The sequence below is a fragment of the Haliotis rubra genome, unplaced genomic scaffold, assembly GCF_003918875.1.
Source record: "Haliotis rubra isolate DU_JTF1 unplaced genomic scaffold, ASM391887v1 Scf71, whole genome shotgun sequence".
NCBI lineage: Eukaryota > Metazoa > Mollusca > Gastropoda > Lepetellida > Haliotidae > Haliotis > Haliotis rubra.
Genome location: NW_025767424.1, coordinates 2,426,545 through 2,448,754, shown reverse-complemented (window position 1 = coordinate 2,448,754; position 22,210 = coordinate 2,426,545). Strand labels below are relative to the sequence as shown.

Here is a 22,210-nt window from a genome sequence, read left to right as displayed (position 1 = left end):
CGTTGTCTATACACGGTAAGGGTCCTGTGAATGTAACATGCTGCCCCGAATATGTGTACAAAAGTGCGTAGTATATGTAGATTTAGTCATATGACGTGTAACAGTATCAGCTTCCAAACAGAAGGGAACATCTCAAAAGACAATAAATGCGAGGACATATTTGAATTAGACAAAATAGTTAATCGCATACTTTATCCAAAAGAAATTACTATTTATCCAACGTAAGTTGAATAAAAGTTTTCAATTCATTATTTCTAGATGTGAATATATGATAAATATACTATCATATTTGATTGGAGAGGGCAGTGGGGAAGCCTAGTGGTTATAGCATTCGCCAGTCACGCCGAAGACTCCGGTTCGATTCCTTACGTGGGTACTGTATCAAGCCCATATCTGGACCCTCTTCATCCCCCCCCCCCCACACACACACACACACACCACCACCACCCACACCCACACCACCCACACAAACACCCATCCTCTCCCAAACCAAACCCGCTGTGGTGTTGCTGGAATTTGGCTACAGGCGGCGTAAAACCATACTCCGTGAATATGATGCTTTCCACTTTTCTATGACCATACCATTCTATTTATAAACGTTATCGCAAAACGCAAATATTCTTTAGGTATCTACCTATGATGCAATAAAAATGCGATAAAAGGTGTACGTCTTTATGTTCTTTTGCGACAAATCAGATATAGGTATACTGCAAACATATTATTTACACGCCATCACAGAGATAAGTAAATGTTTGATGCAATATTCAAAGGACTAACCTCTTTCTTACACAAAGTGCTCATGGGTGACCGAGCCGTGTAAGACGCAAATATTCGTTGTGCAGAGTTTGCCATGTCAGGAACATTAGTGGTTCGAACCCCGGTTTGTTTTAAACATATTTTATTCATTCAAGAAAAGGATTGGGCACAAGTTATCCAACTTATAAAAGCCCTCTCCCGAGTTTAACACTGGTGATACAATCTTTTGCTGACTTTCATGTCACCTTGGTTCTTCAAACAGTCAGACGCCGTTGTGTCAAACGTTGATGTGCCGAATGTATGGTTATCTCGAAGTAAATTTGTCCCTGCATATTCCTATTTGTTCATCAAGTTTGGGTTGATAACCTCTGATAACTACTCATTTACGTAGGTGAGTGAGTGAGTTTAGTTTTACGCCGCACTCAGCAATATTCCAGCTATATGGCGGTGGTCTGTAAATAATCGAGTCTGGACCAGACAATCCAGTGAGCAACAGCATGAGCATCGATCTGCGCAATTGGGAACCGATGACATACCGGTATGTCAACCAAGCCAGCCAATCCCGTTAGTCGCCTCGTGCGACAAGCATGGGTTACTGAAGGTTCATTCTAACCCGGACTTTCAGGGGTCATTTACGTAGGTAGCTTCAACTTCGACAGACCCGTGAAGATCAGGGTTAGAATTTGTATAAGTAAAGTTACCCATTTACCACCCTGAAGGCTTAGTAATAGAGAACCCGGGAACATCCGGGTTAGAACTGGTCTCTGCAACCCGTGCTTATCGTAAGAGTGAGTAGGTTTAGTTGTACACCGCGTATATCAATATTCCAGCAATATCACGACGGGGGACACCAGAAATGGGCTTCACACATTGTACCCATGTGGGGAATCAAACGCTTGTCGTACGAGGCGACTAACGGGATTGAGTGGTCAGGTTCACTGACTAGGTTGACACATGACATCGTATCCCAGTTGCGTAGATCGATGTTCATGATGTTGGTCACTGGACTGTCTGGTTTGTTTGTACGTAGATCCAAATACAGATGAGCGGTCTCACCGGTTGTTTTTATTTGTAGCTCAGTTGGGTAAATCAGTGGGAGGAAACTTGCTGTTAAGGAACAACTGATCGACCATCAGAAACTCAACACACCAAAAACCAATGTTAAAATTCTTGGTAAAAGTTTGATTCAAGGAAAGAGGTTTTCACCAACCTTGAGTGTGGAATTATATTATTCAATGTTTGAAAAAAATAATGTGCTTTGAGAAAATCAATTACAACGACACAATTAAACAGTAAGAATGTTGTCTATATTTCAAAGGCGTGTATGTCACGCAGGGACATGCATTATGACCATATGTTTTCACTAAAATGGACCATTATGCTGTTACTCGTATGAATGTTCTTTCAACATAAACCAAGCATGTGTTTTCACGACTGTTTCCTGTCTCGTGGTTAAACATTACCACTACAAGGATAGCAAGAAAGTACATACTTTGTGAATTATAAGTAAGACAAATATTTAAAATAACAGAAGAAGTTTTCATATCATTGTACCATTTGTCACTACTAGCCTTTGACGGTTCCATTTACATACAAAAAAAAGTAACAGAAATTTCAATTATTTAGTTTGACGGGGTGGTAAAAGACCAATGGTAATAGCCTCTTGTTGTCAAACACTTTTCATGAAACTTGATGACTATACACATGTCCAAGTACTTGACAGATGTACGCTTCATTCATAATTATCTATCTTTGAATCCTTTTGATACATTCCCTGTGTCTTCTCGATTTTATTTTCACATGATTGGTCAGTTCTGGCAGCTGTGGTGTGCGGTCAGTATGGACACGGGGCAGTCAGTACCCGGCATTGTATCGACTGACGGACGGAACATCTGGCCTCTCGGGCAATCAAACAACTGTGATCATACAGGGTGTTGGGGGTAATTGTTGCCACACGACAAGCACGAGACCTCCTTGTGACCTCAAACCACCTGCCCAAAAACCCAGGGTAGACTGGGTAGATAGAGAGTAGGTGGATTATAGTAAACGCTGTAAAGCGATATAGACAAATTGTTGGCAGATGGTCAAGGGGATTGAGCTTGTCGATCTGTCATGATCGTATAGACGAAATATAGACGTGAATAATGTACTCATTGTCAGATGTGTCAGGAATATGCTGAAAGCTACATTTTGTGATTATCGCTAATCTGACATCCGGGATACACCCACTGCTTGGAACACAATAGCTGGACGAATCGCCAGCCCGATTTTTAATGTCAGATGCTGGGCTTTGACCTGTAGGAATTACTGGAGGCACAACATCATCACCGGAAACAACCGCATATCCCCATCGTCATCAGAGTCTTAATTCGATAATCGATTTGCTGTGAAAAGAGCTTATTAGTTAAGCTGAAACATTACATTGATTACATTTTGGAGGACATTATCATGTATGCATCAATGATAAAAATATCCAGTGAAACTGTTTAAGTGCTCTCGTATTGTTTTCGGTTGAACAATATTCAAGTATTTATGACGGGTGCAATCTCGCTTTTTCGCAACTACCAAATGTTATCACTAATTGGTTATGACTTCTTAAAGTGGTTATGATTGAAAATACATAGTCAGAATCGTAAAATGGGCACAGCTATTTTTCATATTTGTAATGAATATGGAACGAGTTTTCTTCCTCTTGGTACATATTGATCTAAGATATGTCAAATATGAATCTAGCTATGTTAAATGGTAGTTAAAAAGTGTTCGCATACCTGTCTTTTAATAGGTATTAGAATAACTGATGTCGAATGTGTGTGTTATTCTGACAGTATGTATTTGTTCTCGTTGTGTATGTTTGTCGTGTATCGTCAACATCTTTTCACCTTCACAGCTGTGCTTGAACATCAAGTAGGTGCGCACTGCAAAACTCTTCACAGCGCCTGTAAAATAACCACGCTGAGTAGGAAACTCGATAAACCACCGTGATTGGCTGACTGGTCTGAGCATGCGCAGACTAAACATGCAGCAGCTGACGAGAAGATCCGTGACTGCATCCATTTTCATATTGTTCATCATAATGAAAAATGTTCCAGTGAGTTGATTAAGTCCTCATACACTTAAATAACAGACAAACTCCGGCAAAGATGGGGCGCAAAATGCGGTATTAACTTTCAGATGCACATTGATTTTAACGGAAAACATGAAGCTCAATTATGAAATGATAATTCACAGTTTTTCCCAATTACATGTTTTATATGATAGCCATGCAAAGCTATTTGTACAAAGACGCCAAAAGGAACCTGTTCACCAATGAAACGGTAGGCATTAGGCTTTGTTAACCGCCATCCTGTAAGGCAGGATGCAAGATCGGAAACTCATGACAATGCTTTCCCGCCAAAATAATTGTGGGCATGTAACAGTGTCGTCTGGTCTGCAGAATTTGTCAGAAGCCGACGATCTAGATCGATAAGAGGGCAATAGCTGGCTTTCGCCACCGGTGTCACATCGCCCAACAACAATCACACGTTAACTTGCGGGACATTTTTACTGATTTCCAATAACTGTGGAGAATATGCAGATGATATAGAAATCACGTTAGTTTGTCTTAGGGAGCTGAATAATCTTTGGTAGGATCTTGAGTTGCGATCGTCCAGGGGTCTAGTCTTTGGACAGTTTTAGCACAACGAACGTAGTTCAAAGTCTGTTATTGTCTGAATCAACCTCTATTGAAGTTCCGCTATGTATATAAAAGGGAAATTCATTTTTAAATAAAGTCGCACATCCTAAAATCACTAACTAGACATAAAATAGGAAACTTTACTTTTCTTTGTCAGACATTCGTAAAATCGTTTACTGAATATGATCATTATAAAACCAAATTGCGACAAATGACATATGTTTGCAACATGACTCATACTTTTAAAGAGACATGAGGTTGAATCTTTTGAAGGTTTTTATGCATACGTTATTTCTATTTATCTGCACGTTTGTTACATAAACGTATATAAGGAGCCTAACTATAAGTTTACGCGTCACTTATAAACAACAGCCTTAAACCAATAACGTCAGGGTCCTAATATTCCAATGAAACACTAACACAATGTTCGTCCCAATTAAGTCTCCAGACATTAAAGTCGATTTTCCTTCTACCGTAGAACGGTTCCTTCTCTATATCGTGAGTATAGCAATTGTTCGGTAACAATTTAGAAGTCCACATAAACGTAAGTTTTTCATGGCGTGGAAGCTTGATTTGGAAGATAAACGACGCAGGTTGTTTACCACTTTGGCGAAAACCAAAAGCACGAAGTGAATAACTGAAGTCAGTCCTTTGAGTCATTTACATTTTTATTGCATTGCGCGAAGAACGCTTAACCGCGAGTGCCATCGTTTACAATGATAAACGTTTGTAATAGTGCTCTGCCCCTTCACCCATAGGCAAGTCGTTCTGTCGCAGCCTGTTCCGGAAATTTATAGTTTATATTATTTGCAACAAAGATAACGCGCGAAACCGTTTAAATTATTTTTAGGTGTTTTGCTGATTTCGGAAGTTTTGTTGTTGTTTTTACAGCAAACTTACAAGTGCACATGCACTTACGAGATGACATGGTTAGTCGTTAAACTGTTTCTTTGCAATTTTTAGTTTCATTGAAGCGAATTTCACAGCATTAGACTTTCGAGAGCCGCCCTTCTACATACAATATATATAATGTAATGTTTATATTTATCATGTTTATCAATATGTTCTCGTTAAACGTAAATAAATGATTATGTTTACCTTGCATGTAACACTTTTCGAAATTTGACTTTCAACTTGTCATGAAATATTAACATTATCTACAAAATGACGTCAAATGGAAAACTTGATAGAGCTGTTTCCAAGGTTACCGTCGCCCCCAATCAGCCAGCTTACGGTGTGTGCAGTACAGGAACTAACACCACTACATGACACCTATCGTGCTTTCACTGATAGTGACGTTATTACGTAAGGATGGGAGATAACATACGCTCTCTTCTCATCCGTAATCAAAGCATAATAAGCCAACATTCTTGCATCGCCAGGTTTAATAGATGCTGAAGTAGATGGGTTGAATCCCATGGAACATGACATTGTCAATTTACCAACATCTGGTGAACGCAAGTATCTTACGTGCAGCTCGTTCCAAGCTTGAATCACTTCCATGCAGGTTAAAACGACTCTGCGAAACTGTTTTGTTGACAGATGGTTAGACAATAAAAGCGATGAAAACCTTCATATTTATAAGAACGGCCTGTTAAAGCTATCCGCTGTACGATTCCGATCAGTCTTGAGCATATTATGAATCACTCTCAAATGGGATGATATCAGGTGGTCGCACAAAAAGGCGAGTGTATCCAGCTCGGGTCACAAACACATGCAGAGGCAAAGCAGTTGTTCAGGTGAGGTCTTTCAGGACAACCTATTTGGCGAAATTCAGGAACACGTGTATGACAAACGGATGTGCGAAACGTAGAAACACACTCAAAGCGCATAGGTATTCGAATCCACGATCATAGGGTTCTGGCGTACCAAAGGGACGCAACTCTACACAGCCCTTGGCGGACATGGCCTTCCGTGCAATCCGTGCAATCCGTGCAACCATGTAGAGATCGTGATCATTGTCACTTCTGTAAGTAAGTAGTTTCAGACCTTTGGCTTGTGTTGTCATAGCTTATCGTTGTCCTCCAGAGATACGCTAGTCTTTACGCTCATTGCTCATAGCTTCATAAGTTATTATATGTGGTATTGGTAAATGAATCACTCATTCTATTCAATGTATAGAGTTAGATTGAACAATACTGGAGTTAGATATCACTAAAATTGTCGGATAGTGATAAAGCAGTCGTGTGTGGGCCATTTACAACGTTGACGCATCAGTGATAAACATTATTTCGGACGCAGTTTCCTATTTTGACTTGTATCATACGTTCCCCGGTTTTGCTTCAGGTGAAAAAAATTGACTTGCCCTTGCACGTGTTTCTGACGGACTCATCGGCTCAGGCCTGGTAACATCAGAATGTAATAAAACGATTATGATATTGTCGGATTGGAACAAAGGACTGTGAGTAGTAGAGGTGTCCTACAATTGTGGGAAGGTATTTTATCACTACAAGCATGAGCTGTGTAGACCAGCCAACAGCATGATGTGAAACAGGATAAAGCATTGAAAGGTGGGTGGTGATAAGCAAAGATAACATTATGGTTTTCGTGGACCAGTATTCAGCAGATAAAGAGACACAAAACATGTAGCAACTTTCACCATATATTGTCATCACCTACAACAATCATAACACTAAATACAGAATTTGCTTCTATGATTATTTCAAAAGCATTTTCAAACACTTTCACGAAATGTAGTAAATTCGTGAAATATTCATATGATATGAGTTAGGGGTCGCATTGAACATCGGAAAAAAGCATGTGTGGTGCGTAAACTTTTATAACGCGAAAACACATCACAGTCTCTTTAGACAAAGACAACAAAACGCTCTAACATGATGGAAACATTTTCATGTTCATTGTTCGTGTCACCTCCCGTGGTGACGATGTGCACAGGTGAACTGGGTGGATTCAGGCACATCCTCATCCCAGGCCCCAGCTGTGAGTTCCACCGTTTACGTGGTGGAAGGCCACAAAAACACATTGTACTCAACACGGGTTCCTGAACACCCGAGTCTTTCATGATACTGTAGTTAATGTGCCACAGTTGTTATTAAAGGTGTATTCCGTATGGTGTGATGAGTGGTGCGTTTACTACAGGTGTACTCGGTACAGTGTGATCAGAGGTACGTTTACTTACAGGTGTACTCGGTACAATGTGATGAGTAATGTGTTTACTACAGGTGTACTCCGTACAGTGTGATGAGTAGTGTGTTTACTACAGGTGTACTCGGTACAGTCTGATCAGAGGTACGTTTACTTACAGGTGTACTCGGTACAATGTGATGAGTAATGTGTTTACTACAGGTGTACTCCGTACAGTGTGATGAATATTGTGTTTACTACAGGTGTACTCCAAACAGTGTGATGAGGTGTGTGTTCACTACAGGTGTACTCCGTACAGTGTCATGAGCAGTGTGTTTACTACAGGTCTGTACTCCGTACAGTGTGATGAGTAATGTGTTTACTACAGGTGTACTCCGTACAGTGTGATGAGTAATGTGTTTACTAGATCTGTACTCCGTACAGTGTGATGAGTGATGTGTTTACTAGATCTGTACTTGGTACAGTGTGATGAGTGATGTGTTTTACTACAGATCTGTACTCGGTACAGTGTGATGAGTAATGTGTTTACTACAGGTGTACTCGGTACAGTGTGATGAGTAATGTGTTTACTACAGATCTGTACTCGGTACAGTGTGATGAGTAATGTGTTTACTAGAGGTGTACTCGGTACAGTGCTATGAGTGATGTGTTCACTACAGATCTGTACTCGGTACAGTGTGATGAGTATTGTGTTTACTACATCTGTACTTGGTACAGAGTGATGAGTATTGTGTTTACTACAGGTGTACCTGGTACAGAGTGATGAGCATTGTGTTTACTAGATCTGTACTTGGTACAGTGTGATGAGTGATTGTGTTTACTGATCTGTACTTGGTACAGTGTGATGAGCAGTGTGTTTACTACAGGTGTACTCCGTACAGAGTGATGAGTATTGTGTTTACTACAGGTGTACTTGGTACAGTGTGATGAGTAATGTGTTTACTACAGGTGTACTCAGTACAATGTGATGAGTATTGTGTTTACTACAGGTGTACCAGTACAGTGTGATGAGTATTGTGTTTACTACAGGTGTACTCCAAACAGTGTGATGAGTTGTGTGTTTACTACAGGTGTACTCGTACAGCGTGATGAGTATTGTGTTTACTACAGGTGTACTTGGTACAGAGTGATGAGTATTGTGTTTACTACAGGTGTACTTGGTACAGTGTGATGAGCAGTGTGTTTACTACAGGTTTACTCCGTACAGAGTGATGAGTATTGTGTTTACTACAGGTGTACTTGGTACAGTGTGATGAGATGAGTAATGTGTTTACTACAGGTGTACTCAGTACAATGTGATGAGTATTGTGTTTACTACTGGTGTACTCAGCACAGTGTGATGAGTATTGTGTTTACTACAGGTGTACTCCGAACAGCATGATGACTAATGTGTTTACTTCATCTGTACTCAGTACAGTGTGATGATTATTGTGTTTACTACAGGTGTACTCCAAACAGTGTGATGAGTTGTGTGTTTTATTACAGGTGTACTTTCCGTACAGTATGATGAGTGATTGTGTTTACTACAGGTGTACTCCGAACAGTATGATGACTAATGTGTTTACTACATCTGTACTCAGTACAGTGTGATGATTATTGTGTTTACTACAGGTGTACTCCAAACAGTGTGGTGAGTAATGTGTTTAATACAGGTGTACTCCATACAGAATGATGAGTAGTGTGTTTACTACAGGTGTACTCCGTACAGTGTGATGAGTAATGTGTTTACTACAGGTGTACTCCGTACAGTGATGAGTATTGTGTTTACTACAGGTGTACTTGGTACAATGTGATGAGTAATGTGTTTACTACAGGTGTACTCCGTACAGTGTGATGAGTAATGTGTTTACTACAGGTGTACTCCGTACAGTGTGATGAGTAATGTGTTTACTACAGGTGTAACTCCCTACAGTGATGAGTATTGTGTTTACTACAGGTGTACTTGGTACAATGTGATGAGTAATGTGTTTACTACAGGTGTACTCCGTACAGTGTGATGAGTAATGTGTTTACTACAGGTGTACTCCATATAGAGTGATGAGTAGTGTGTTTAATACAGGTGTACTTGGTACAGTGTGATGAGTATTGTGTTTACTACAGGTGTACTTGGTACAGTGTGATGAGTAATGTGTTTACTACAGGTGTACTCCGTACAGTGTGATGAGTAATGTGTTTCTACAGGTGTACTCCGTACAGTGTGATGAATAGTGTGTTTACTACAGGTGTACTCCCTACAGTGTCATGAGCAGTGTGTTTACTACAGGTGTACTCCGTACAGTGTGATGAGTAATGTGTTTACTATAGGTGTACTCCGTACAGTGCTATGAGTAATGTGTTTACTACAGCTGTACTCCGTACAGAGTGATGAGTATTGTGTTTACTACAGGTGTACTTGGTACAGTGTGATGAGTAATGTGTTTACTACAGGTGTACTTGGTACAGTGTGATGAGTAATGTGTTTACTACAGGTGTACTCCGTACAGTGTGATGAGTAATGTGTTTACTACAAGTCTACTCCGTACAGTGTGATGAGTAATGTGTTTACTACAGGTGTACTCCGTACAGTGCTATGAGTAATGTGTTCACTACAGGTGTACTCGGTACAGTGTGATGAGTATTGTGTTTACTACAGGTGTACTTGGTACAGAGTGATGAGTATTGTGTTTACTACAGGTGTACTTGGTACAGAGTGATGAGCATTGTGTTTACTACAGGTGTACTTGGTACAGTGTGATGAGTATTGTGTTTACTACAGGTGTACTTGGTACAGTGTGATGAGCAGTGTGTTTACTACAGGTGTACTCCGTACAGAGTGATGAGTATTGTGTTTACTACAGGTGTACTTGGTACAGTGTGATGAGTAATGTGTTTACTACAGGTGTACTCAGTACAATGTGATGAGTATTGTGTTTACTACAGGTGTACTCAGTACAGTGTGATGAGTATTGTGTTTACTACAGGTGTACTCCAAACAGTGTGATGAGTTGTGTGTTTACTACAGGTGTACTCCGTACAGTGTGATGAGTATTGTGTTTACTACAGGTGTACTTGGTACAGAGTGATGAGTATTGTGTTTACTACAGGTGTACTTGGTACAGTGTGATGAGCAGTGTGTTTACTACAGGTTTACTCCGTACAGAGTGATGAGTATTGTGTTTACTACAGGTGTACTTGGTACAGTGTGATGAGTAATGTGTTTACTACAGGTGTACTCAGTACAATGTGATGAGTATTGTGTTTACTACTGGTGTACTCAGTACAGTGTGATGAGTATTGTGTTTACTACAGGTGTACTCCGAACAGTATGATGACTAATGTGTTTACTTCATCTGTACTCAGTACAGTGTGATGATTATTGTGTTTACTACAGGTGTACTCCAAACAGTGTGATGAGTTGTGTGTTTATTACAGGTGTACTCCGTACAGTATGATGAGTATTGTGTTTACTACAGGTGTACTCCGAACAGTATGATGACTAATGTGTTTACTACATCTGTACTCAGTACAGTGTGATGATTATTGTGTTTACTACAGGTGTACTCCAAACAGTGTGGTGAGTAATGTGTTTAATACAGGTGTACTCCATACAGAATGATGAGTAGTGTGTTTACTACAGGTGTACTCCGTACAGTGTGATGAGTAATGTGTTTACTACAGGTGTACTCCGTACAGTGATGAGTATTGTGTTTACTACAGGTGTACTTGGTACAATGTGATGAGTAATGTGTTTACTACAGGTGTACTCCGTACAGTGTGATGAGTAGTGTGTTTACTACAGGTGTACTCCGTACAGTGTGATGAGTAATGTGTTTACTACAGGTGTACTCCCTACAGTGATGAGTATTGTGTTTACTACAGGTGTACTTGGTACAATGTGATGAGTAATGTGTTTACTACAGGTGTACTCCGTACAGTGTGATGAGTAATGTGTTTACTACAGGTGTACTCCATATAGAGTGATGAGTAGTGTGTTTAATACAGGTGTACTTGGTACAGTGTGATGAGTATTGTGTTTACTACAGGTGTACTTGGTACAGTGTGATGAGTAATGTGTTTACTACAGGTGTACTCCGTACAGTGTGATGAGTAATGTGTTTCTACAGGTGTACTCCGTACAGTGTGATGAATAGTGTGTTTACTACAGGTGTACTCCCTACAGTGTCATGAGCAGTGTGTTTACTACAGGTGTACTCCGTACAGTGTGATGAGTAATGTGTTTACTATAGGTGTACTCCGTACAGTGCTATGAGTAATATGTTTACTACAGGTGTACTTGGTACAGTGTGATGAGTAATGTGCTTACATAAGTGCACTCTGTGCAGTATGGAGAGTGGATTTAAAAAAGGTGACGATACAGGTGTACTGCTTGTAGTGTGATGAGTGGTGGGTTGAATACAGATGTACTCCGTACATTATCATGAAGTGGTTCGTTACTACATGTACACTCCTTACATGTACACTGTACACTGTGATACTTGGAGGGTCAGTACAGGTGTACTCTGTACAGTGTGATACTTGGAGGGTCAGTACAGGTGTACTCTGTACAGTGTGATACTTGGAGGGTCAGTACAGGTGTAATCTGTACAGTGTGATACTTGGAGGGTCAGTACAGGTGTACAGCGTACAGTGTGATACTTGGAGGGTCAGTTCAGGAGTACTCTGTACAGTGTGCTAATTGGAGGGTCAGTACAGGTGTAGTCTGTACAGTGTGATAGTTGGAGGGTCAGTACAGGTGTACTCTGTACAGTGTGATGAGTAGTGACATAGTGCAGGTGTACTCCGTACAGTGTGATACTTGGAGGGTCAGTACAGGTGTAGTCTGTACAGTGTGATACTTGGAGGGTCAGTACAGGTGTACTCTGTACAATGTGATACTTGGAGGGTCAGTACAGGTGTAATCTGTACAGTGTGATACTTGGAGGGTCAGTACAGGTGTACTCCTACAGTGTGATGAGTAACAAGATAGTGCAGGTGTACTCTCTTCAGTGTGATAATTGAAAGGGTCAGTACAGGTGTAGTCTGTACAGTGTGATACTTGGAGGGTCAGTACAGGTGTACAGCGTACAGTGTGATACTTGGAGGGTCAGTTCAGGAGTACTCTGTACAGTGTGCTAATTGGAGGGTCAGTACAGGTGTAGTCTGTACAGTGTGATAGTTGGAGGGTCAGTACAGGTGTACTCTGTACAGTGTGATGAGTAGTGACATAGTGCAGGTGTACTCCGTACAGTGTGATACTTGGAGGGTCAGTACAGGTGTAGTCTGTACAGTGTGATACTTGGAGGGTCAGTACAGGTGTACTCTGTACAATGTGATACTTGGAGGGTCAGTACAGGTGTAATCTGTACAGTGTGATACTTGGAGGGTCAGTACAGGTGTACTCCCTACAGTGTGATGAGTAGCAAGATAGTGCAGGTGTACTCTCTTCAGTGTGATAATTGAAGGGTCAGTACAGGTGTAGTCTGTACAGTGTGATACTTGGAGGGTCAGTACAGGTGTACAGCGTACAGTGTGATACTTGGAGGGTCAGTTCAGGAGTACTCTGTACAGTGTGCTAATTGGAGGGTCAGTACAGGTGTAGTCTGTACAGTGTGATAGTTGGAGGGTCAGTACAGGTGTACTCTGTACAGTGTGATGAGTAGTGACATAGTGCAGGTGTACTCCGTACAGTGTGATACTTGGAGGGTCAGTACAGGTGTAGTCTGTACAGTGTGATACTTGGAGGGTCAGTACAGGTGTACTCTGTACAATGTGATACTTGGAGGGTCAGTACAGGTGTAATCTGTACAGTGTGATACTTGGAGGGTCAGTACAGGTGTACTCCCTACAGTGTGATGAGTAGCAAGATAGTGCAGGTGTACTCTGTTCAGTGTGATAATTGAAGGGTCAGTACAGGTGTAGTCTGTACAGTGTGATACTTGGAGGGTCAGTACAGGTGTAATCTGTACAGTGTGATAGTTGGAGGCTCAGTACAGGTGTACAGCGTACAGTGTGCTACTTGGAGGGTCAGTTCAGGTGTACTCTGTACAGTGTGATACTTGGAGGGTCAGTTCAGGTGTACTCTGTACAGTGTGATACTTGGAGGTTTATTACAGCTGTACTCTGTACAGTGTGATGAGTAGTGAGATAGTGCAGGTGTACTCCGCACAGTGTGATAATTTAAGGCTCAGTACAGGTGTCCTCTGTACAGTGTGATAAGCAGTGAGATAGTGCAGGTGTACTCCGCACAGTGTGATACTTGGAGGGTCAGTACAGGTGTAGTCTGTACAGTGTGACACTTGGAGGGTCAGTACAGGTGTACTCCGTACAGTGTGCTACTTGAAGGGTCAGTTCAGGTGCACTGTGTACATTGTGATAATTGGAGGGTCAGTACAGGTGTACTCTGTACATTGTGATAGGGGGAGGGTAATGCATTTGAAGCTATCCGTTAAAAGTGAAGTGATATACATTGTCAAATGGATACATGAAAACATCAATAGCACATACACCAATAACATAACACAGTGAGTGAGTGAGTTTAGTTATATGCCGCACTCTGCAATATTCCAGCTATATAGCGGCGGTCTGTAAATAATCGAGTCTGGACCAGACAATCCAGTGATCAACAGCATGAACATCGATATACGTATATATGTTTCAAGAGAAATGCAGTTTGACGCCGCAGCAATGTTCCAGCTATATAGAGGAAGTGTCTAATCGACCAGATAATCCAGTGATCAACATCAGGAGCATCGCTCCACGCAATTGGGATACGATGCCATGTGTCAACCAAGTCAGCGAGCCTGACCACCCGATCCCGTTAGTCGCCTCTTACGACAAGCATGGGTTACTGAAGGCCAATATTCTAACCCTGACCTTCACGGGTCTTGAAACATCAATAGCAAATACACCAATAACAGAATAAAACCTTTGCACACAAAAATATAACTTGCTTAGAGTAGATACGAGTTTGTTAAAATATGGATACAGGGAGTGAGATAGGGATTCGCCTAGTTATCTGACTGAACAATGACATCACCATTTCATCGCAAGACGCACGACAACCCTTTTGTTGGATGTGAACAGTTTATAATATGTTTTAAATGGATATGCTACATTGTGTGGGTCACGTTTCAAATATTTGCTTATATACTGCGATACGTGCTATATGTGAATCGGTAACAGCTGACATTAACCCCCACCGTGACAGGACACGTTCGCCTTTATGTGAACACCTGGTGTCATGACTGTTTTACAGTGAGTCATAAACACATGGCTTGATATAATCGGAACTGTACCATGGTCTCGGCTTTTAACAGAGATATCTCCTGAATGTGAAAAGGAATTCGTCGCTTTTCTGTATTTCACTTCACCACAACTACAATTTGATCACCCGTGAAGATCTGGGTTAGAATTGGTCTTCAGGCATAGATTTTCGAAGATCTCTTAGCGCTAAGATAGTCGTAAGTTAATGTTAATGTATGGCACTTGTGACTATCAAAGCGCTAAGAGAGCTTCGAAAATCTGGGCCCAGCAGCCCATGCCTGTCGTAAGGGACGACTAACAGGATCGGGTGGTCAGGCACACGTCATCGTATCCCAATTGCTTAGGACGATGCTCATGACGTTGATCATTGGATTGTCTGGTCCACACTCGATTATTTACAGACCGCTGCCATATAGCCGGGATATTGCTGAGTGCGGCGTTAAACAACAAACTTACCAACCATTTGATCAAAGTCCAAAGGTCGTTTAAGGTAATATCACAACAGTGAAGTATTAATTCAGGCAAATCAAAAAGGCAATTTTGTAGTTGGGAAACAAATGGATGAAGTACACGTATGTGGGATTGGCTCACTGAAATGTCTGACGGATCTGTTCTAATTTACGAGACGTTCTGTAATGAACGGCCATTGGTTTTCAGCACAGTCGCTCATACATCACCCCACGATATGAGAAGTTTATAAAATATCAGAAGCATGGCATTGATCTAACAACTGCGATGCTCCTCCTATCAGCTCCTCCCACTGTTTCAGCGGCCAGCTACAATTCTGCAACATGAACATTGATTTTCTACGAACAGTGTCGTAATCAGGTCTCGTCTCTTTCCTGCCATCAGCACGTGCAGGGAGCAGACGACAACCCACACGCAGCAGACGTGACTGCGCCAGCCAACCCACGAGCATCAAGATAATCAATAAACTTGCTCCCTGCATCATTCTTACCAATATTGATACAATATCAAGAACATATCCCAGGATCATTTTCCAGTCAACCTATTTCTACCTTTACTTCGTCTCCTCTCTTTTCCGAGTCCAAATACATTTACAGCTCGAGAGCGTACATTGGCATTACTCATGTTTGTTCTGTATCATAATCAATATTTACTGTTAATATTTCGAAACATCTATATTCAACTATTCTACTATGCAACTCTTAATCGGAATAGGTGCGAGGAGGATTCATATTCAACTTAATTCCGAAAGCAAACCATTGATCCTTAAACTTGGTTAACTTTGATTGTTACAAGTTACAGCAAAATAACCAAAATGAAATAGATATACAGAAACTACCCCATGTGTGTGCATGTGTGCGCGTGCGTCCGCGCGCGTGTAAATTTACATCACATATCAGTTGTTGAACGTATTAGTAGTCTTAATGGGGGATGGTACTATTTTTCTACCTCACATAGATAAATAGATTCCCTCAGTAGAGTTTAAAAAACGTAAATCTTTAAGCATTTCTGTGAATAAAAATAAGAATACCAAAACAAATGTCATTTTGACCCTGTATACATAATTTGTCGCTAAGATAACACGAGATAAGATAAGGGCTTTTCAAATGCATAACAAAGTAGTGACCAATAACTATCAACCGTGGGTAATGTGAACCGATTCCCTATTCCCAGACAAGACATACAGATTAATCTAAAACCCAGATATACCTCCATTGATATCTGCTTGTATATAAACAATCCTCCTCAGTTTAGTTACCAACTTCACTTGTTATTGGCAATGGTTTCCAATGTACTACCACCTTCACAAGGAATTATCTTCTATCGAAGTTCATGCATGACGAGAATAGATGAATTGTTTTCCTCTTAACAACATCCAGATGTTTATATACATCAGGCATAATGGATGGATATCGTTCTATGAGTATGTCTGTCAATCAAAGCTCTCTAAATAATATGTCCATTCAACTAATGTCAATACAATCGTGTTATGTCAGTATTATCCTCTTGTCAGCCTCTCCAACTAATCAATCATGCATTGTCACGTGATAACTTAGCCTCGTTTGGTTTAGATATATAGATCGGAAATGAAAATGAGGAAGAATAGAAAGTGCTTCCATAAAATCTTACATTGATGACAAATGGTCTTCTGTGATTTCAAAGGTATTCTGATACCACAATGTATAAGTTATAACTGCACCGTCCATAAGATTGGTATAAGTACATTCGGCTGCATATTATGTCAAGGTGGCACAAATAAATAGAATGCATAGTTTTAACTTTGAGAGATAATCGACTGACGGCTAATTAAAAAATTATGAAGAACATCTTCAAATCGATATTTATATAAAGAATGATTCATCCCTCTTAGGATGGTATAGCGTCATGTGTTTCGCGCAATTGAAAGAAACAACATATTTTTTGTAGTTATGCAAATTAGGTTCTAAATTCACGTGGGGGTTCTTTTAAACGGTTTCCTTCAATGTCCTTTCCAGACAGTGTCTTATAACGAGGTGTGATGAATAACCGATGACCATCTCCGTACCTCACGCCATGGGTGTCGGAGTGGTCATCTGATAGATTTGGACACTAATGCCCAGTTGTCCAGTTCTTGGCTAGATACACGCAATGGTCAAAGACTAGGCTCACAATCTTACCAGAAATCACTATAATTCTGCCCCGGGCTGTTCACGAGAAGAGATTCTACCTTACTTTCTCATCAATATCTGAACACGTCACTCGACACAAGTGGTCAGTCTGCACGTGCCATGGGCAGTTCTCCAGGAGACTCACGCCACTATATGACCACTGTACACCATACACGGTTGAACGTATCGATCGAAGTGACCATAAGGCGACCTTGCAGGGGACCAGTGGGGCATTGACCGTTGGAGAAAATATTGATTTCAGACACTGGAAATTGCTATGGACACGACTAATGAAATCCAGGAAGGATCCTGGAACTAGCCTCGTCGGCTATTTCGGCCAGCTGTTCTTACTGACCAAGCAAACGAGAATAGACATAAAACAGCGGGTAATAAAGGGGGACTCGGATCAATCCCGCGAATAGGGTGGCACTGGCAATGCAGGGAGGGAACTCAAAAGTGGGTTGGGGGTTATATAAAGAAAACAAACCAATAAAGCGTGAGTGCATAAAGGACAGCGTTATCAACGAAAATGGGTTCAAAACCAATACATAGAAATACAAAGGTTACGCAGCCTTAAATATGCATTATATGTAACACTAGCACTGTACCTGTTTATAACCGCTTCCTTTTTATTAATCAACACGCACAAAAATATTTCGAGAAATGTATTTTATAATTTGAATTCTACAAAACCAGTTCTAGAAAAAAGAGCTCTTTTGTTTTCATCATCTGATAAAGTTTATTTTATTCTGTGATAAATATTTTTTTCTGATGAATATTATTAAAATAATAGGACAAAGCCAATGTGAAATCCTAGTTAAAGTAGAGTCAAGCGTACGTTTAGGAATCACTATCAAATAGGGATGATACGAGATGCATCCAGAAAATTTGAGCGTATCCTGCCACACCGACGACACCCTTCACAAACACGCGCAAAGTCACGTTACAAGATAACGTAAACAGACCCGGATACTATACAGTCATGATAAGGAATTGCATCAAGCAAAACTTTGGTTTCGTTTTGAATATCACAGGCGCCATGTTGCATTTTTACGCTGTTTATATTGTGCATTGATGTTAATATTTTTATACACCGAAATTTGACAATATAAACAAATATATAAATGTTTATTGTTCAGTTTTTAAATAATCAGTGGTGTAGTGATATTCTCGCACATTTATTCGGAAATTAATAACAATTTCATATTTTTTCAATGAAACCAAATGCCTACAATATATTAAAAAAACATAAATCAGATATTACAATATTTCAAATGCAACAAATACAACAAAAACTACAGTTCATCCCAAATTGAATCTGTTTTGTGAGATAATCAAGACTTTCTAACCTGGCATATATCTATACGTTTTACTATTTAATAAAGTAGCATTAATATGACCTTTCTTGATATCTGTATTTCAAAATGAATCAGAACAATTTATCATGCCATAAGAGCTAAAATGGACTACAGATGATCGTATCTGTAATGTGAAAATACAACTAGAGGTATCTATGAAATAATTAAGTACTTCATTTGAAGATATGTTGATCGGTATGTAAACTTCATGGTATGACTCAAGCGGTGATTTCAACAAGTCTAATCCGGAGCACATTTATCTAATTTATCGATCCGGTCAAGCCTCGATTACAAAAAAGTGAATGTTGCCGAATGTGGCGCTAAACAACGAACAAGATCTTTATTCGTGACACACAAAGGGTAATTATGAATAAACCCGCACGCACACGCACACGTACACGCACACGCACACGCACACGCACACGCACATCCACTACTACTACAGACCCGTGAAGGTCCGGGTTAGAATTGGTCTTCAGCAACCCACGCTTGTCGCAAGAGGCGACTAACGGGATCGGGTGGTCAGGCTCGCTGACTTGACTGACACATGGCATCGTATCCCAATTGCGTGGAGCGATGCTCATGATGTTGATCACTGGATTATCTGGTCCAGACTAGATTATTTTCAGACTGCCTCTATATAGCTGGAATATTGCTGAGTGCGGCGTAAAACTAAACTCACTCACTAACATTTCTCTTGAAACATTGTACTGATGGCGGGTGCTAAGGGACGGGCAAGACTTGTTCTCCCGCTTCGCGGATAACTGGTGTCATTACTAACTTTTATTATCCCAGTAAAATCATTTTCGGCCAAAAGGAATTTAAAAAGACATGTTAAAACCTTTCTGTACTATCTTCAGATTCATTAAACGAATCTTCCCAACTAAGACTTGACACTGTTGTCAAAAGCTCTCATATAAATTCCTGTCTTTAATGAATCACCTGTGAAGATGATTAAGCATTCGTATTTACTGTTATGACAAACGGAATATTGATATGTTAATGTGACAAAAAATCGTTTCTGTTTCCGCTGCCAATATATATGTTAATTTTAAAATAGTCTCTTGGGAAATGACACACTGATGTTAATTTCAATTACTCCTTTGTAGGTGGGTTAAGCAAAAATCAGAAATAACATTTTGACAGAAACGAATTACGTGTATATGGTATGTAGAAAATGTTTCAATACAATAAATCTACAATAACAAAAACACAAAATATCCAAAAACAATCTGAAAGGCAAGATAATCCGATTACTTATGCCTACTGGTGATCGATACCTACTACCACATTTTATACTGAATATTACCAGATGTGAATATATTTTTAAAGATAACATTTTTAAAAATATATGTTATATGTCATGCCACATTCATCTTGGCGGATGTGAACGAGCTTGTCTCCTGCTCCCACAACGAAGCACATGTGATACATGTGGTCTCACCTTAGGCATGTGAGTTTGGTCAAAATTGCCTCTGTTCACCCAGCAGAAAATGGGTACCCGGTTGGATAAGTCATTAGGCTATCAACCGTTTAGCTTGGCTCGGGCTATCCTGGGTAATAAGGATCAGATTGTGGGCTTTTAGCAGGATATCAGCCTTGAAAAGACGCGTTATATATATTCTCATTATTATTAATATTATTTTAGGTGCCCATTTCGGGTGTCCCCCGCCGTGATGTTGCTGGAATATTGCTAAAAGCGGCGTAAAACCATACTCAGTCAGTATTATTTTAGGTTCGATCTGCATTACCTACATTTCAAATGCTGACGCAGAGGTACAAGCACACAATGCGTTCATTTCCCCGGAAGGGGACGAGATATTCTCAATGACGGATACGACTGACGTATGGCTATTGTATAGACGCCCATCCTTCTTCGCGAAGCTGCTATTTCCCGCTCATATCTCACAATCCTCTTTTTACTGGTTTTTGAACGAGTGCCATCTTTGACATCTCCACTGTACATCTGTCACAGAGAGGTCACGCGGCCATGCTGCGTGGGATTGTACATTAAGCTTTATTGTCGTTCTTCATTGTCAAATGACCTTTAAAGATTGGTGAAATGGAAATTCATAACGATCGGCATATGTTCAATTCTTTTAAGTGTTTCATAGATTCTATCTGTTGTGCTTAAGAATGAAGTAGAAAGAAGGTTTTCAGTTTATTTTGTAACATGAGTTAAGCAACATGTTTACATTGAATTTAAGCAAAAATATTAATATTAACAAATGTGTCCTTATCAGTTGCAAGGTAAACCCAAACCACGAAACTCAACTCATACATGAAAATGAGTTATATTATGTATTTATTTGGTTTGGGGTATATTCACTTGTGTGAAATAACGTTATCGGTCATTATTTCAGTTTGTACACTATTTTAAGGTCGGTTAAGCTTGGGAAAAGGATACGTTTATAGTATTGGGATATTCAGATATCGGATAACATTGTATACTTATATGTTCAGATGTTAGTTTAGATAGGTATGCTGGGGTACTGAGATATCGGATAACACTGTACACTGTTATACTCAGATGTCAGTTGAGATATGCATGCAGAGATATTGAGACATCGATTAACACCGCATATTGTTTAGATGTTAGTTTAGATATGTATTCCGGGGTATTCAGGTATCGGATAAAACTGCATACAGTCACTTTAGATAGACATGCTGAGATACTGAGACACCGCATAACACTGCATACTGATATGTTCAGATGTTTTAGACAGGTATACTGGGGTACTGAGATATCGGATAACACTGTACACTGTTATACTCAGATGTCAGTTGAGATAGGTATGCTTGGGTATTGAGATATCGGATAACACTGTACACTGTTATACTCAGATGTCAGTTGAGATAAATACGATGTGGTATTGAGATATTGGATGACACTGTACACTGTTATACTCAGATGTCAGTTGAGATAGGTATGCTTGGGTGTTCAGCTATCAGATAACACTCTAAACCTTTATGTGCATATGTCAATTTAGATATGTACGTTGGGGTATTCAGGTATTGATTAACATGTATAACTGCATATCTTTGGGCTCGGATGTTGTTTCAGACAGAATCTTAGGTATCTACATCGGGTGTCGGAAGGTGTCGGATTAGACAGATGGTTTAGGTGCTCAGATCAGATGTCGGGATATTCGGATGTTGGATAAACCGGTATCATCGGGTGTAATTTTACACAGAACGTTATCGTGTCAGTTTTATACCAAAATTTAATATGTTACATTTTCATTAATCCAACACAATTCAGCTGCGAGACAATGAAGCAGCAACATAATTCAGTATTTTGCCTGCAGAGAGTGAATTTAGTTTTACGTCGCTTCAGCAATACTCCAGCAACATCACGGCGGGGGACACCAGAAATGGGTTTCACGCATTGTACCTATGTAGGGAATCGAACCGGGATTTTCGGCGTGACGATCGAACGCTGTAACCACGAGGCTACCCCA

The 22,210-nt window shown here is 40.2% G+C and overlaps 1 long non-coding RNA gene across 1 annotated transcript; it reads left to right on the top strand.

Annotated features, from left to right (window-relative positions):
• Positions 1 to 326: 326 nt before the first annotated feature.
• On the top strand, positions 327 to 20,438 carry LOC124259084. The gene is made up of 3 exons (XR_006893753.1): positions 327 to 378; positions 6,940 to 6,946; positions 20,398 to 20,438. It is a non-coding gene; the product is annotated as an uncharacterized LOC124259084 (long non-coding RNA).
• The last annotated feature ends 1,772 nt before the right edge of the window (positions 20,439 to 22,210 follow it).